The sequence below is a fragment of the Neophocaena asiaeorientalis genome, unplaced genomic scaffold (assembly GCF_003031525.2).
Source record: "Neophocaena asiaeorientalis asiaeorientalis breed wild unplaced genomic scaffold, Neophocaena_asiaeorientalis_V1.1 scaffold184, whole genome shotgun sequence".
NCBI lineage: Eukaryota > Metazoa > Chordata > Mammalia > Artiodactyla > Phocoenidae > Neophocaena > Neophocaena asiaeorientalis.
The window spans coordinates 3699712-3716805 of NW_020185325.1; the positions used below are offsets into that span (position 1 = coordinate 3699712).

The 17094-nt window shown below is 35.5% G+C and overlaps 2 pseudogenes; both read left to right on the plus strand.

Annotated features, from left to right (window-relative positions):
- The first annotated feature begins 12980 nt into the window (after positions 1-12980).
- LOC112392592 (tubulin beta chain-like) lies at positions 12981-15233 on the plus strand (annotated as a pseudogene).
- Positions 15234-15247: 14 nt separating this feature from the next.
- On the plus strand, positions 15248-16556 carry LOC112392593 (phenylalanine--tRNA ligase alpha subunit pseudogene; annotated as a pseudogene).
- The last annotated feature ends 538 nt before the right edge of the window (positions 16557-17094 follow it).

The following is a 17094-nucleotide window of genomic DNA, read 5'->3' on the forward strand; positions in this document are numbered from 1 at the left end:
ACTATTTAATTTTATTATTGTACTACTTTAATAAAAAGTTAAGGGCTTCCCTGGTGGCGCAGTGGTTGAGAGTCCGCCTGACGATGCAGGGGACACGGGTTCGTGCCCTAGTACGGGAAGACCCCACATGCCGCGGAGCGGCTGGGCCCGTGAGCCATGGCCGCTGGGCCTGCGCGTCCGGAGCCTGTTCTCCGCAATGGAAGAGGCCACAGCAGTGAGAGGCCCGCGTACCGCAAAAAAAAAAAAAAAAAAAAAGTTAAAGTGACACAAAACCTGATTCTCCACCACTGGTTATAGATATAAATGGAGGAATATTGGTTTTGTATTCAAATACTTAAAGGACAGTCATGCATAATAGGAATGTGTTCATGTTTTATGTCTTCTAAAGGTTGAAAATAAAGGCACTTGTTAAAACGGTAGAGAATCAGGTTATGGCTCTCTATAACTTTTTATCAAAATCATACAGTAATAAAATTAAATAGTGAACTTTCCACTGTCATCTGCACATAGACAGATACCTTTTTCTAGAATTGATGTGGTTAACATTATGTAAGGAAATTAATCTATACAGATACTAAATTACACAGCTCCATTAAAAAAGAAACCACTTTGGGTTTTGTTTACTTGTTTTTTTGTTTCCCTTTTTCTTACTCTTGAATCTCTCATCTCTAAAGTAATATCTGAAACAAAGCAAGAGCTTGATAAATATTGATTAAAAGAATACATGAATGAGTGAGTGAGACAGGAAGTAGTTTGAATTAAATTACTTTTGGAACTTAAACTGTTCTTATGCATTATATATTCAATTTATGCTGACAGAATAAATGGATGATCTTAAAAATGTCTTCCAAATAAAACCTCCTATGGTTTTCTACTCAGTTATATTTTATAGCATGAAACAAATAATCCAAAAAATACTATATGAATAAGCTTATACCTGAGATTCTGTATGAACAAGGATTAATTTCAGTTATTTTCTGTTTTGGAAAAATATACACTAGAGATTGCTAAACTCTAGACAATAGTCAAATTAGCCTTTGGTGAATTGATTCAACCAGTTAACAGTAATTACTTTCATTTTCAATTTTCTCTTATTAGGTAGTTTGAATGTGAGCAATTTCAGATATAATACTTTTTTAATGAAATAAGAAAGCAGACGTTACTCATTTCCAACAACAAAATAGATTGATAACAGCTGTATAAATTAATATAAAAGGAGTAAAGGAAAATAATAATTTTAGACCTTTGTTTCACTAAATGACAATCTCTTAAATATCCAAAGGAATTTATCACATAAAAAAAAGATCCATTATGTTATGCTTTATAAAAACCACTAGTTTTCACTGCTTTGTCACTCAAGTAGAAATTTGCATTAAAAATACCCAGTAGGATTGGTAACCATAAAATTTCTTTTTTATTCTTTAAGTTTTCTGCTTGTAACTTTTGCAATTAAGGGTATATGGAGGCTGTTTTCTTAGTTACATTTTTCTTGCTTTCAAACCACTTGTTTTTTCTTTCTGTCTTTTCAATGGTGCTACCCTTCTGTTACTTCCCTAAATATTTTCTGTCATTCATTCATTTTACTAAACCTTACTGGGTGCAAATAACATACCATAAATATACCAGACTTTGAGAATAAAAAGTAACTGAGGTATGGTTTGTGAGTTCAGACAAGTATAGAATACAGAAAATAAAATCAATGTCTAATAGGGAGCTTGTTATGTAAAATTGGATGTCACAGAAAAACAGAATCAGAGACCAGAAAGAAGATGTCTAATTAAAAACAAAACAAAACAAAAAAAAACCTCTCTGATACATAAAGATAAAAATTGAGCTAGCAAAGTTAAGGAATAATTGAAAACAAATTATCTACATGCAATATATGCATAACATACATATTTAAGGAGACAGAGAGCAAAATCATATTGTGAAGGTTAGTAGAAATCATAGTGATTACTGACAACCCCAAGCCATGGAAAGAAGAAAGTTATAAGGCCTACACAGTTGTGGCTATCTGTTTTAAACAATTACACTAGCAAAAAAGAGAAAGGCAGGAGTTTAAGTGCAGAAAATTTGGTTTGATCAGAAAAATGGAGGGAATTCCTGAATGATGGTCTCAGTTTGTTAGTGTTTGTGTTTTTGTGTGTGTGAAGAAACTAAAGAGACCTGCCGAAAGTGGGCTTGATGTGAGCATGAAAAGTTGGCTGGATGAGAATGGTTGCTGATCAAGACTCCTAGGAATGACTGGGAGGTGGTAGTGAATGACCACTGAAACTGCAAATAAGTACTGGTGCTTATTTGAACAATTGTTGTTTTCCTTCAGCAGTGTTCAGGGGTTTAGTGTTGAGGCAGAGAAAGCAGAAAGTTAAATTTATCCAGGCGGGTGGTTTGAAGTTGGGAATATTCCAAGCATAGAGTATGGAGATAGGCTTGATTAATGATAAGAGTGATCATAGATGTACTGGGAAGGACCTAAAATCAGGAGTGGATCGATTCATTGGGGGAAAAAAGGGCAAAAATGTTGATAGCCTCATAGTAGTAAAGAACAACTTCTTGATGAGTAAAAATATCTGGGAGCTTTAAAGAGTTTCTCCATTCTCTAATAGTACATTAGTCAGCAATTGCTATCAAATTTTCTTTAACATATCTCTAGCACTTCTTTACTTTCTGTAATGTAATTTTTTATACAATTTTTGCAAAATTATCATGGTTTTCAGGGGACATCACTGACCACAGACCCTTTCTACTTGATACAACACTGGGTCTACTTCCTTTTATTTCAGTAACCAATTCAAGGTTAGCATGTATTGGGCTGGCCAAAAAGTTCATCTGGGTTTTTCCGTAAGATCTTATATGATAAATTCCTGGGCTGCCACTGACTTTATCAAAACAGATCTTTATGTGAATGTTATTATAATAACTTTTTTTCTAAACTCAGTGGAAGATTTGAGCCACCTTTCCTTTGATGGTAACACCTCCACCTGGGCACTGTACTCACATTTTACTGATCTTTAAGGATATTCTTCCATTTTATGTTGATAACTTCATCATTAAAACCTTTTATACTCTGAATCTCTGCTTCTACATTACATGCTAACAGGTATTGTTTTTCCCTAAAAACACTTCACTCTGAATCCAACTGCAGTAGGCTAAATGGTTTCATCTGCAGTTATAATTTCCCAGTATATTTTATACTATGTACCATAGTGCCTCAATGTGTTTCATAGCAAGTTTCTAATCTGTCCTTGCTCTGCTTACTCTGTAGTAACCAATAGATATTTAAGTGTAATGTTACAATCCATTTTCCACACATACACAAGGATGTGAAGTGCACTTGAGTAAATATGCTTCCTAGAGGGCTAGCTGGTTCCTTATTAACAAGGTTTCTTTTTGAGGCCAGTATAAATCAAGGCTCCTTGTGACACACATAAGTGCTTTAGATGTCAGAATTGATGACTGGGGCAGGTTTAGATTTCTCGGACACCCTGCAGTAAATCTTTATCTAGCCTGAAAACATTTTTCCACAGGGCTAAATATCATTTAAGTAACAGAAAAGGATATTAGCTATAGTTGCCATTAAACTATTTTATGCTAGGTTATTAAAGTTTCTTGGAACCATTTTATGAAAAAATTATTTTGCTGATACACACACATTTCAATGTGGCAAGTCTTGATGAGCTGTCAGAAATGACCAAACTTTGTTCTGGGCAAGGATTGGAGTCTGGAAAGAATTATAACAAGGTAGCAAAGTCCCTGGATTGAATCTGCCTTAAGTAACCAATTTATAGCATTAAGAGAACTCTTCAGTTCTTTGCTTCTATTTCTCTAATTGAAGAATGAATGAATTATAAAATATAGAGTTTAAGATAGTTCCTGTTCTGAGCCTCTATCATGTCAATACTTTCCCAGCTGTTAAACTAGTAATTTTTCAGATGACAGAGAACAATGACAGATTTCAGAGAGAAATTACTTTTTAATTTTTCACACAAAGCATAGTTTTGTCTGCACTTCGGATCCTAGAGGATCAAAACGAAAACTTGACCCTCCACATTCTCCTCTTAGGCTACATTCAAAACTGTATAATCTAGAATGGATAATATTCGACCTTCTGAAAAGCACACATTACAATTCGTGAGAGGAAGTGGACTCTATACAAAATTGTAACCAATATCAAATATAGATTACTTAACACAGTTATTACTCAATGGCTTTCAAAACAGTAATAACAAAACATAGATCATGTGATAATTCACAGACGTCTCATCTCACTTTTCAACTTTGGTCTTTCAAATTCATTTCATTTGTAGGGTATATTGCTGTTTTGGGGTATCAATACAATGGAATAATTTAATAAAGTATCTTTCGTAGTAAAACAATTGTTAAAAACAAAACAAAAGGCCCCAAACATAGTCACTTATGCAAAACTTCAGTCACCAAACTGAGACTTGACTTAGAGTTTCAGCTCTCCCCAAAATGGAATCTTAAACCAATCAGGAATCACCCGATCAGCACCAGTTAGGTATTCTGTCTGATAGCCTTCCCCTAAAGGAAAGTTACCATGCAATAACAAGCCCACTTTTTTGTAAGTATAATTTCCTTGTTTCTGCTCCTTTCTGCCTATAAATGTCTCTAATTTTGTACAGCTCCTCAGAACTACTTTCTACCTGATAGACTGGATGATGCCTAATTCATGAACCATTGAATAGAGCCAATAAGATCTTTAAAATTTACTCAGTTGAATTTCGATTTTTAACACACTGAAACATTAAAAATGTAAAAGTTATTCATCAAAAATATTTTTCTTGATTATTTCTCTATAGGCATATTTGTTTTATTAGGATCTTATTCAAAAGTTATGAGGATATGGTGCTTCCCTGGTGGCACAGTGGTTGAGAATCTGCCTGCTGATGCAGGGGACAGGGGTTCGTGCCCCACTCCGGAAGGATCTCACATGCCGTGGAGTGGCTGGGCCCATGAGCCTGCGTATCCGGAGCCTGTGCTCCACAGTGGGGGAGGCCACAACAGTGAGAGGCCCGCATACCAAAAAAAAAAAAAAAAAAAAAAGTTATGAGGATAAACCAAAATGGAAAAAGCTAACAAAGTTAGATTATATATTTTATTTAATAAAAAAACATTTCTTTCTGAAATATATGATTTAAAAATATTTTAATTACTTTCTTTGCTTGCATATACTTCTAGACCCATATGTATACATGTCTAGATGTTTGTGATAGTTCATGTTCCCAGGGAATGCTGTCAATAATGCCTAAATATGTATTGCAAAAATCCATGTCTGTGAAATAAATGATCCTATTTTATGGACATTATGCAAATTTGTCATTTCATTTCCATGCCTTCAGTCTATCTCTTTTTCCAGTACCAGCACCAAATTTTGCTTTGCAAGACTATGTAAAATTAAATTTTTACTCTTTGAAACATTTTGAGTGAGCATGAACTTCCTTCATATCAGCAAATAAACAGTTAAGGCAGCAAAGGATACTACTGCTTCTTAGCTAGGCCAAATCACTAAAATTAACATAGCCAGAGGTAAAGGCTACCCTTTTCCAGTTTGGTGTTTAATTAATTTATTTTTATATATAGCAATGACCCCTAGTCATAAAAGGTAGGACAATATGAATTCAAAGAAACAATCTCCCTTTACTTAAGCAGGAGAAACTATGACCTTCACTACTCACAAAGTTCCCAGGCTCTAAGATTCAGAAAGACCACAGTTCTTTACAAAACCAGACATCCTTTTAGTGGTTTTTCCATCTTCTATCCACTGCCCAGGCTTCTCCCAAATAACTTTCCCATCTACTAAGGGTATAATCTTTGATCCCTCTCATTTCTTATAAAGTTCTCAGTTCCATCTGGAGACCTCTTATAAGTTTAAGCCTTGTCCATTTGCTCTTCAAGTGGCTTGTGGTTATTGACACCAGCAAATCCCTCCCAAGGTATACGAAGCTTTAAAGGACAGTTTATCACATGTGTTTGCAGAGTCAACTTAGATTTTGGTCTCTCTGCTTCTTGCTTAATTTCTTAAGAAGTTAAACAAAAGTATAATTATTCATCCTTTATCTCTGTTTTCAATGCTAAAATTTTCAAAACACCTAATCTGCCATATTGCTTGACATAGAAGTGTTCACTAATTTTTACCTCTTATATTCCATTCTTATTCTCTAACTCCTTTGAACAAAGCACAAGGAAGATCTCCTGATACCATTATGAATGACTGGCCTCTATCAAGTTTCACAATAATAACAACTAAAGCAGTAGTCAATCCACCATTTTTGTTATTTGGCTCTCCCATTCACTCTAGCCCTTAAACATACTTCTACACTACACTTACATCAATGACATTTCACAAAGCACCAAGTAATTGCTCTGGAAACGCAGCTATATGCTGACAATGTCATGTACAGCAAACTTTAAAATGTCTGATTAAAACACAATCTTCCTTTTATTTCCATTGTTATAAAATAAATGGCAGTTACAAGAATCAGAAATATTCCATGATTAAGAGAGGATAAGGCCCAGAGATAAACCCACACACATATGGTCACCTTATCTTTGATAAAGGAGGCAAGAATATACAGTGGAGAAAAGACAGCCTCTTCAATAAGTGGTGCTGGGAAAACTGGACAGCTACATATAACAGTATGAAATTAGAACACTCCCTAACACCATACACAAAAACAAACTGAAAATGGATTAAAGACCTAAATATAAGGCCAGACACTATCAAACTCTTAGAGGAAAACATAGGCAGAACACTCTATGACATAAATCACAGCAAGATCCTTTTTGACCCACCTCCTAGAGAAATGGAAATAAAAACAAAAATAAAGAAATGGGACCTAATGAAACTTCAAAGCTTTTGCACAGCAAAGGAAACCATAAACAAGACCAAAAGACAACCCTCAGAATGGGAGAAAATATTTACAAATGAAGCAACTGACAAAGGATAAATCTCCAAAATTTACAAGCAGCTCATGGAGCTCAATATCAAAAAACAAAAAACCCAATCCAATAATGGGCAGAAGACCTAAATAGACATTTCTCCAAAGAAGATATACAGATTGCCAACAAACACATAAAAGAATGCTCAACATCATTAATCATTAAAGAAATGCAAATCAAAACTACAATGAGATATCATCTCACACCGGTCAGAATGGCCATCATCAAAAAATCTAGAAACCATAAATGCTGGAGAGGGTGTGGAGAAAAGGGAACACTCTTGTACTGTTGGCAGGAATGTAAATTGATACAGCCACTATGGAGAACAGTATGGAGGTTCCTTAAAAAACTACAAATAGAACTACCATGTGACCCAGCAAACCCACTACTGGGCATATACCCTGACAAAATGATAATTCAAGAAGAGTCATGTACAAAATGTTCATTGCAGCTCTATTTACAGTAGCCAGGACATGGAAGCAACCTAAGTGTCCATCAACAGATGAATGAATAAAAAGTTGTGGCACATATATACAATGGAATATTACTCAGCTATAAAAAGAAACGAAATTGAGTTATTTGTTGTGAGGTGGTTGGACCTAGAGTCTGTCATACGGAGTGAAGTAAGTCAGAGAGAGAAAAAGAAATACCGTATGCTAACACATATATATGGAATCTAAGAAAGAAAAAGAAAAAAAAGAAAAGAAAAAGGTCATGAAGAACCTAGAGGCAAGATGGGAATAAAGACACAGACCTACTAGACAATGGACTTGAGGATATGGGGAGGGGGAAGGTTAAGCTGTGACAAAGTGAGAGAGTGGCATGGACATATATACACTACCAAACGTAAAATAGATAGCTAGTGGGAAGCAGTTGCGTAGCAGAGGGAGATCAGCTCGGTGCTTTGTGACCACCTAGAGCGGTGGGATAGGGAGGGTGGGAGGGAGGGAGTCGCAAATGGGAAGAGATATGGGGATATATGTATATGTATAGCTGATTCACTTTGTTATAAAGCAGAAACTAACACACCATTGTAAAGCGATTATACTCTAATAAAGATGTTAAAAAAAAAAAAGAAGAAAGGATAAGAAAGAGAAATGGTGGTGTGATAGGGTATATCCAAAGTCAGAATAAATAAACTAGGAATTTCAAAGTTGAGAAAAATCTTAATAAAAACACTAATTATTACTGGCCTCAGTGTTTACAATGCAGACACATACACAGATGTGCATACACACACTCTATACTATTCACATATTTTGTTTAAATGTACAGAACTGTTATTTTCTCACTCTCAATTTCTTTTTCTTTCTTTACTAACACCAGAAAAGGTCATTGTATTTCTCCCACTGCTGAGTTTTTGCATATGATGTCCCTCCTTCTAAAATTCATTTCCTACTCACCTCAGTCCCCTCATTTCTTATATAACTAGCTTGCCTCCATTTTTCATGCCTCAAATTAAATATCATCTCCTCAGAAAAGCCTTACCTGACCACCAGTATAGACACTTGTCCTTATTATTCACCATTTCTTCATACTACTGTTTATTCATAATATTTAGGAAATATAACATCATGCCTTTGTCTCTTCACCTCTAATTAAATGATTTATCTGTTTAACTGTTTATTTTGTGTTACTCATACCAGGTTATAGACTCTTGTCAGAGTTTATTCACTAATAATATACTCAGCATTCAGAAATGAAGCTTCTCATCTAGTAGGCTTTGAATAGCATTAACTGAATAAACAAAAAAGTTAATCTAATTTTGTATGGTATTCTATATTACTCATCAGAGATGTGAACTAATCTCTTTCATTTATAGGATGAATAACAATTTGACTCTTTTTAATATACTTTACTCAAAAAATTACTAGTTCTTTGTGAGTACATTTTGCCATCTACTTTCATAGGACTACTCACTACGGATTATTTGGAAACAAAATATCCTCATTAAACGTTTGTTTGTGTCTTGTCCTTGTTCTGTTCAGTATGGTTTGCTTGGCTTTAGTTCACTCTTTAGGCCTCATGCAGAGAACTGAGAAAAGATGAAAATGAAATACATTTCCCAATAGCATAAACAAGTTTGTAAAATCATATGTTTATATGTCTACTCAAGTTTATAAAAATTAGATCAAAAATCTTTGTTTTATTGAGTTTTACAAGTATGATAAAGAAATCTGTAACATTTTTAACTGATTTATTTTTTTCTCAATAGATTTTCTTTACTTTGTGCTGAATTTTAGTTATTTAATTTCTTCAGTTGGAAAAAAATATTCAACTTTAAGTAATTAATTAAAAGATCACCAAATCTGATGTGTTACATTTCATTTGTTACTGTGAAATATCAGAATTCACATCACTGTCTCTTAGCATTATAAATTAAATTATTTTTGTTACAATAACTAAGTTAATAGCAAAATAATTGAGGAAATATTTTTAATGCTGTAGAATAACTCACTCTGAAGACTACAAGATTTTTGCCACAGAATATATATAAAATTGTATGGTAAGTCCCATTTAGTTTTTCTATATATATTTTCTTTTATTTTATACCACTATTTTTATATGTTCTATAGCAATTCCTCCCAATTGTGCTTTTTTCCAAAGAAAACCATAGGTCAAGCAAGTTTAAAATAAATAGCAGACTTAATAGAAATTATATTTTTCCAATAAAAACTAATATTAAGAAAATTTGAATTTATTTTATAAAGTGATATAGTAAAATATTATTAATAAAATAATTCATATGTATGGTAAAAAAAGTAAAAAAAGAAAATTCAAACCATTACATTAGAATATTAACTGAAAATTTAAATTATTCTGACTCATTTCTTGTAACACTCCTTGATTTAACAGCATTTAGAAGTTTCTATTTTATTCCTGGTAATTTTTAATGAAATTCTAAAGGATATCATTTTAGTTTTCCTTCTTGATTTATCAATTTTAAACTATTTGTATGTATTTCCTCTACTGAAATAGGATGGATTTTGCCTTAGGGCTTTTTTTTTTTTTTTTACCTTTTCTAACTTTACTTTCATAACCCCCTAACATGAATTCTTCACATCAACCCAGCTAGTGTATTCATAATGAAGACAGATACCTCCATGTAAGATTTTTTAAAACGCTAGTATCCTTACATTTACCTACTCAAAGTCTCCCTAACTCTACATTCTAGCTTAAGATACTCAGACCATTAAAATTCCATTGATATGGTTTATCAAATTTACAGTTTGTCCTCTTATAAAAATTAAAATACCCTTGTTTTGTTACAGTCTGATTCTAACATTGAAACAAATAAAGAGCATTTACATTTTCATGTAAATATTGTTTGTTACAAAGCACATCGAGAAGAAAGAACAAGTATAGAGAAACATAAGCAAAATGGTACAAAAACTGCAATTTTTTTAAAAAAAGAGCAATTTATCTTTAAATTAAATTTATCACATCTTTTGACCAGTTTATTGAGGTACTACTGACACAAGAAAGTTGTACATATGTAGTGTATACATCTTGATGAGTTTGCAGGTAATTATATACTTGTCAAGTCATCACCACAATCAATGCCATAAACATACCCATCACCTCCCGAAGTTTCCTCTCCCTCTTTATTTATATTAATAATAAATAAATATAAATGTATTAAATTTTCTTTACTAAAACTCAAGTTGCATTTTCATTTTGCTTCAATTTGGATTACAATTTTGTTTTTCTTGGAGTCTAATTACTTTTGATTTTTTAGAGTTGGAAAAAGAATCATAAAATATCCTCATAACACCCAAGACATTTTCCAGATTCTTTATCATAGTACTTTGATACTGTTCTACATAACACTGACTGCTTTCTAAAGGGATTGCCCATTTGTTCCTGGAATGTTTTTCAGTGGGAATTGCTGTTCTTCATTTTCCATGTTCTTGACTCCCTTTACATTTTGCTGGAGCATATGTTCAAGGGATATCTTTTTCTGGAAATGACAAATATAACAGACACTCCAAGCCCCTGCATGTCTACAAATATCTTTTTTTGTCCTTTCTGTCTTAATTTTTGCTAGATATATAATTCTAAGTTCAAAATTAATTCCCATCAAAATTCTGGGGAAATTTCTCCTTTGCTGCATACCATGGAATAACTTCAAAGAGAAGTCTGGCATTGCCTATTTTTATTGTTGCTCTTCTTTGTGTGCTATTATTTCTCAAAACTTATGCAAACTTCTCTTTGTCCATGGGATTTGAAAATCTGTTGTGCCTTTAGGAAAAGGGATTTTAACATTTATTTTTGAGTCATTTAGTGGATACATTTAATCGAATGGCTCATATTGTTTCTAAATTCTGATAATTTGTTTCTAATATTTCCTTTTGATTTTCTTTCTGATTGTTGGACCTACTTGGATTGATATTTTATATTCATGAATTTTCTGTGATATTTTTCACATCATTGACTTTTGCTCTTGGTTTAGGAAAATTTTCTCAATGTTATCCTACAAAACTTTAAAACTTAAAAAAGATCAATCTTATGATTTTAGACTTAGAGAGTTGCAAAAATACTACAGACAGTCCCATTGTATCCTCTAAGTTTTCCTTTGTGAATATTTATCTTACATAATATAGGACAATTATCAAAACTAAGAAAGTAACTTTAGTACAGTACTATTAATGAAACTAAGAAACTAACTTTGGTTCAGTACTATTAAACAGTAGAATTTGTGCAGTTTACCTTCCCCCTCCCCCAACTAATAGACTTTTACTGTTCCAGGATACAATCCAGGGGCTCACCTTGCATTTAGTTGTTATATTACTTATCTGTGAAAGTTCCCTGGTCTTTTCATATAGTTCAAGACCTTGAACATTCTGAACAGCAATGGCCACTTTATTTTTGTAATGCCCCTCAATTTGAGTTTGTCTAGTATTTTCTCATCACAGAACACTCCAAGACACTGCATGTCTACAAATATCTTTTTTGTCCTTTCCATCTTAATTTTTGCTAGTTATATAATTCTGAGTTCAAAATTAATTTCCATCAAAATTCTGGGGAAATTTCTCCTTTGTTGCATACCATGGAATAAATTCAAAGAGAAGTCTGGCTTTGCCTATTTTTGTTGTTGCTTTTCTTTGTATGCTATAATGCATTTTGGGGAAGGCTATCACAGAAGTGATGGCTCTCAGTGCACCATATTAGGGTATACATTATGTTGACAAATATTACTGATACTACCTTACTTTGGTGAAGTATGTATATTTAAGGATTCTACATTATAAAGTCACTATTATTCCTTTTCTAATTACTAAATAATTGGGGGGAAATATTTTCACAATACAAATATAACAACTTCTGCTTAAATGTTCACTAATTTTATCACTCACTGAGGATCTTGCCTGTAGCAGTTATTACTGTAGTGTTCTAATGATGATTTTCTCTATCCCTCACTCCTCCTACATCTATTCTTCTATAAGGAAGAGATGTGCTTTCTCCCCATTTATTTGTTCAGTTAGTTATTTATATATATGGACTCATGCATATTTATTTTATTTGGGGGTTATAATCCTATTCTGGCATTCGATATTTTGTTGCTCAAGTTGTTCCAGCAGCTTTGTCCATTGAGAGCTCTTTCAGGTTGACTCCTGTGCCCTTTTAACATGCCTCCATCTATTTTTCATTAAATGTATTCATCTCTGATACTGCTAGATGCTCTAGGCTCATCTTGTAGTTTTCTTGCCAGCCCTGAAATCAATAGTTTCACCAAGGACCCTTGAATCTTTTTATTGGAAAATTATATTTAGAAACCGAGATTTGGACATTAGGTGTACTTATTGTTATTGCTTCTATTTCTTCTTAGTGAAAAGATCTAGGAATATATATTTACCAATTCCTGCATAAATACACATCAATAATTATGTATGCATGTATATGTGTAATCTGTCACTTATCATCTATATGTCTGTACTGATAATTACTCCGATCCAGCACTGCAAGGTTTATTCTAATTTTCCCCATTTAGTTATTTATAACTCTCCCCTCCAAAAAAAAAGTCAGAAACATGGCTCTCATCATGTAAAAAAAAATTACTTATTTGTTCAACCCTCTTATAACAATAGTTTTAGATTTGTTCAGCCATATCCAAGGGAGAAACACATTTACTAACTAGAGTGTTTGGATACATTTCTTTATACATTTACCCTTACAATATCTGGTCAAAACACTACTTTCCAAAATTATTTAAAATGAGATTCTTTTTATTCCCATCCCCTTCAGTATGGTTATTTGACTCAATTGTAGTTCAGTTATTTTGTCACATTCCTTCTATCTCACAATCCTGATTTTTTAAATTTAAAATTGTATATAAAAATTACTCTTTGATGTATGGTTCCACAGGTTTTGACAAATTCATAGAACTGTATATTCACCACTACAGTTTCACAAAGAACAGTTCCATCCCAAATACAGTCTATTTATATTCATCCTCTCCCTCTCAAAACCCAATGTGTGGCACCAACTGATCTAATTTTCTATACTTATGGTATTGCCTTTTCTAAAATAGCATATATTAATGGAATCATACAATATATAGTATTGGTGTCTAACTTCACTCACTTAGCCAGTTACATTGAAGATTTGGGAGTCATCTATTTGTTAGAATATACAAAAGTTTGTTTATCCATTCACTGGTTGAGAAACATTTGTTTTGTTTCCAATATTTGGTGACTGTGAATAAAGATGTTATAAATATTTAGTGTGTGTGTGTGTGTGTGTGTGTGTATGTGTGTGCGCGAACATATGTTTTCATTTGCCTTGGAGTAATACTGCTGGGTCCTATGGTAAATAGAAGAACATTCAACTTTATAAAATACTCCCCAAATGTTTTCTAATGTGGCTGTAGAGTTTTGCATTTCTAATAAAAATGTATGAGACTTCTAGGGGATTGCATCGTTGGCACCACTTGGTATCACCAGTGTTGTTATTGTTACTTTGTTTGCTTGTTTTGGCATTTTGATAGGTGTATAGTTACCTCACTGAAGTTTTAAGTTGCAACTCCCTAAAGATTAAAAAATGTTGAGCACCTTTTCATATGCTTATTTGCCATATCTCCACCTTCTTTGGTGACACCTATCTTCAGATCTTTCCCACATATTGTTTATTGATTTTTATTGTTGAGTTTTGAGATTTAGATTTATTTTTATATTCTGGAAACAAGTCCTGAAATGGAAATTTGATTTGTAAATATTTTCTATGAGTGTGTCTCTTGTCATTCTATTTACTTAGTAGTATCATTTGCAGAAGAGTAATTTTTATTTTAAAAAAATTCAATTTATATTTATAAAAAGTTCAATTTATCTTTTCTTTTCCTAAATAGATCATGCTTTTGGTGTTGTATCTAATATCTCTCTGCCTAAACCACAGTCAGGTAAGTTTTCTCCTATAATTTCTTCTAAAAAGAACATTTTGTAGATGTTTTAGAGTTTTATATTTTTCATTTAGAACTACAAGTAATTTTTCATTATTAAGATGTCCTGAAGAAGGAGGCTGAGTGACTGCCTGCATGGCTTCCAGATGACCCACTCCCTGGGTGGAGGGACTGGATCTGGGATGCATACTCTCCTCATCACCAAGATCCAGGAGGCATATCTAGATAGGAACATGAACATTTTCAGCATGGCGCCCTTGCCTGAGGTGTCAGATAGGATGGTGGAGCCCTACAATACCACCTACTCAGTCCACCAGCTGGTAGAAAACACAGATGAGACCTACTGCATTGATAATGATGCTCTCCATTACGTCTGATTCAGAACCATAAAGCTGACCACACCCACCTACAATGACCTGGACCACCTGGAGTTGGCCACCACGAGTGGGGCCATTACCTGCCTGTCCTTCCCCAACCAGCTCAATGCTGACCTGTGCAAGCTGGCATGAACAAGGTCCACTTCCCCCGCCTGCACTTCTTCATGTCGGCTTTGCTGTGTTAAGCAGCCAGGGAAACCAGCAGCACTGGGCCCTGACAGTGCCGGAGCTTACCCAGCAGATGTCAGACACCAAGAATATGATGGCCACCTGTGGCCTCTGCCATGGCTGCTATCTGACTGTGGCCATCGTGTTCAGAAGCTGCATGCCCATGAAGGTGGTGGACGAACAGATGCTTAACATCCAAAACAAGAAGAGCAGCTATCCTGTCCAGTGGATGGCCAACATTGTGAAAACAGCTGCCTGTGACATTCCGCCCCAGGGGCATAAAAATGTCTGCCACCTTCACTGGCAACAGCACAATACATAATATTTCTTAAAATATTCTAATTGGATGGTGGGAGCCTACAGCCGAGGGTAAGGACAACGCCCGGAGAGGGCAGCCAGGAGCCCTGGGTGTTTCTTAACATGTCTTGCCCCTTCTGCCCCAAGGCCTAGCCAGAGGCAACTCCTGTGACTGCCCAGCGACAAAACAGGCTTCAGCAAAGCCTTGTCCAACAAGTGACTCCGAGTGGACAAAGGTGTGCCCAATAAGCCCCAGTTGTTCAGAGTGGTGGACAGCGTGGAGGATGAGGTGTAGTGGTGGCTCCACCTGGTCCCGGGAGGGCAGGCAAGGGGGAGAGAAGTGAGCTCAGAAACAGGAAGCTGCTGACTGAAGTAACCCTGAAGTAACCTGCTGGGTAAGAAAAGGCAGCATCTTCAGCACTAGCATCTCCAAGCAGGAGGTGGAACTGGCCCCAGAGATGATTTCCAGCAGTTCTGAGTGGAACCACCCTTTAAGCCCTACAACTTCTCAGCCCCCAAGATCCTCCACAACAGCGGACACCTGCACACCCTACTCAAGGTCTGCACCCAGCTCTCCGGCTGATCTTTCTGGAGTTGAGGTTCACAGGGTTGCCAACAGACCATCTCCTCAAGCAATCCTTCTGGATTTTTTCTTTTGACGCCCTTTTCCAGCCCCAGAAGCACTCAGCGCATGACACCTTCTTCCTGGGATACCCAGCAAAGGCCCTGCAGCTGCCAGTGGACTATGTCCAGCAGGTCAAGCAGGCCTGGTCCTAGGTCAGCTGCCACTCATGGGGGAACAACCGGGACTGCAGGGAGCAGGACGAGATGGGAAAAGCCTGCTGCACGAGCACACACACCACGAACGTCAGCTCAGTGCGCTCTGTCGCTTCCGCCCTGGGCAAGTCCATTGTGCCCCGCCAAGAACCTAACCACCAACGGTGTGTTCTGGAATGAGACCTGGAGGACTCTCACCTGGCTGAATTCCACCAGATGTTAGACATTGTGGCTGACCACCACCTCATCCCAGGCCATTTTGTGGACATCATGAGGGAGTTCTTCACCAAGCTGGTATCATTCATTTTGAGACAGCCTACAATCCCTACACAGAGCCCAACGAGGAGGCGTTCAGTTACCACCAAGGCCTAAAGAAGTGGGTGGAGGTCCGGAGCTCTGGACTCTTCTGCCCTGAGATGCTGCTGCCCATGGGGCTCCCTGAGAACCTGTCAGGTGTTGCCTGTCAGGGACCTCTCCCTGGAGCACCTGACTATGATCAAATGTGGCATTAGCAGTGTCTGGGAGCTGGTGAGCCTAAGATGAACCTGCAGATGGTGGTAGTAGTCCCTTGTGCCACCTGAGCGGCCAAACTGGGATTCAGGTATAGATAATATAATTTGTTGGGGGTGTGGGTGGGGGCAGGTGGTGGGGTAGAAGAAAAATGGAAGAGGAAAAAGGGGAGAAGAAGGCATCCAGTGGATGGCTTTCTAACATTGTTTAAAAAAATTCTATTGAATAAATTTGGGGAAATCTATTTTCTAGTCTAATTCTGTTCCATCAATCTGTGGATATATCTTCTTTTCAATACCATACTGTCTTGATTAGTGTAGCTTTCAAGTAAATATTTAAATTGAAATGTGTGAATCTTCCAAATTTGTTCCTCAGTTTTAAAATCATTTTTGTCAATTCAAGTTTCTTTGTCTTTCCATATAAATTTTACACTCACCCATAAGATATCTACAAAAATCATGCTGGAATTTTAATTAGGGTTGCACTGAATCTGCAGATCAAATTGTGGATAATTTATTTCCTAAAAATATTGAACTTTCCTGTCTAAGAAAATGGTATATCTCTTCAGTTATTTGTTGTTTAATTATTTTCATTTGTGCTTTATAGTTT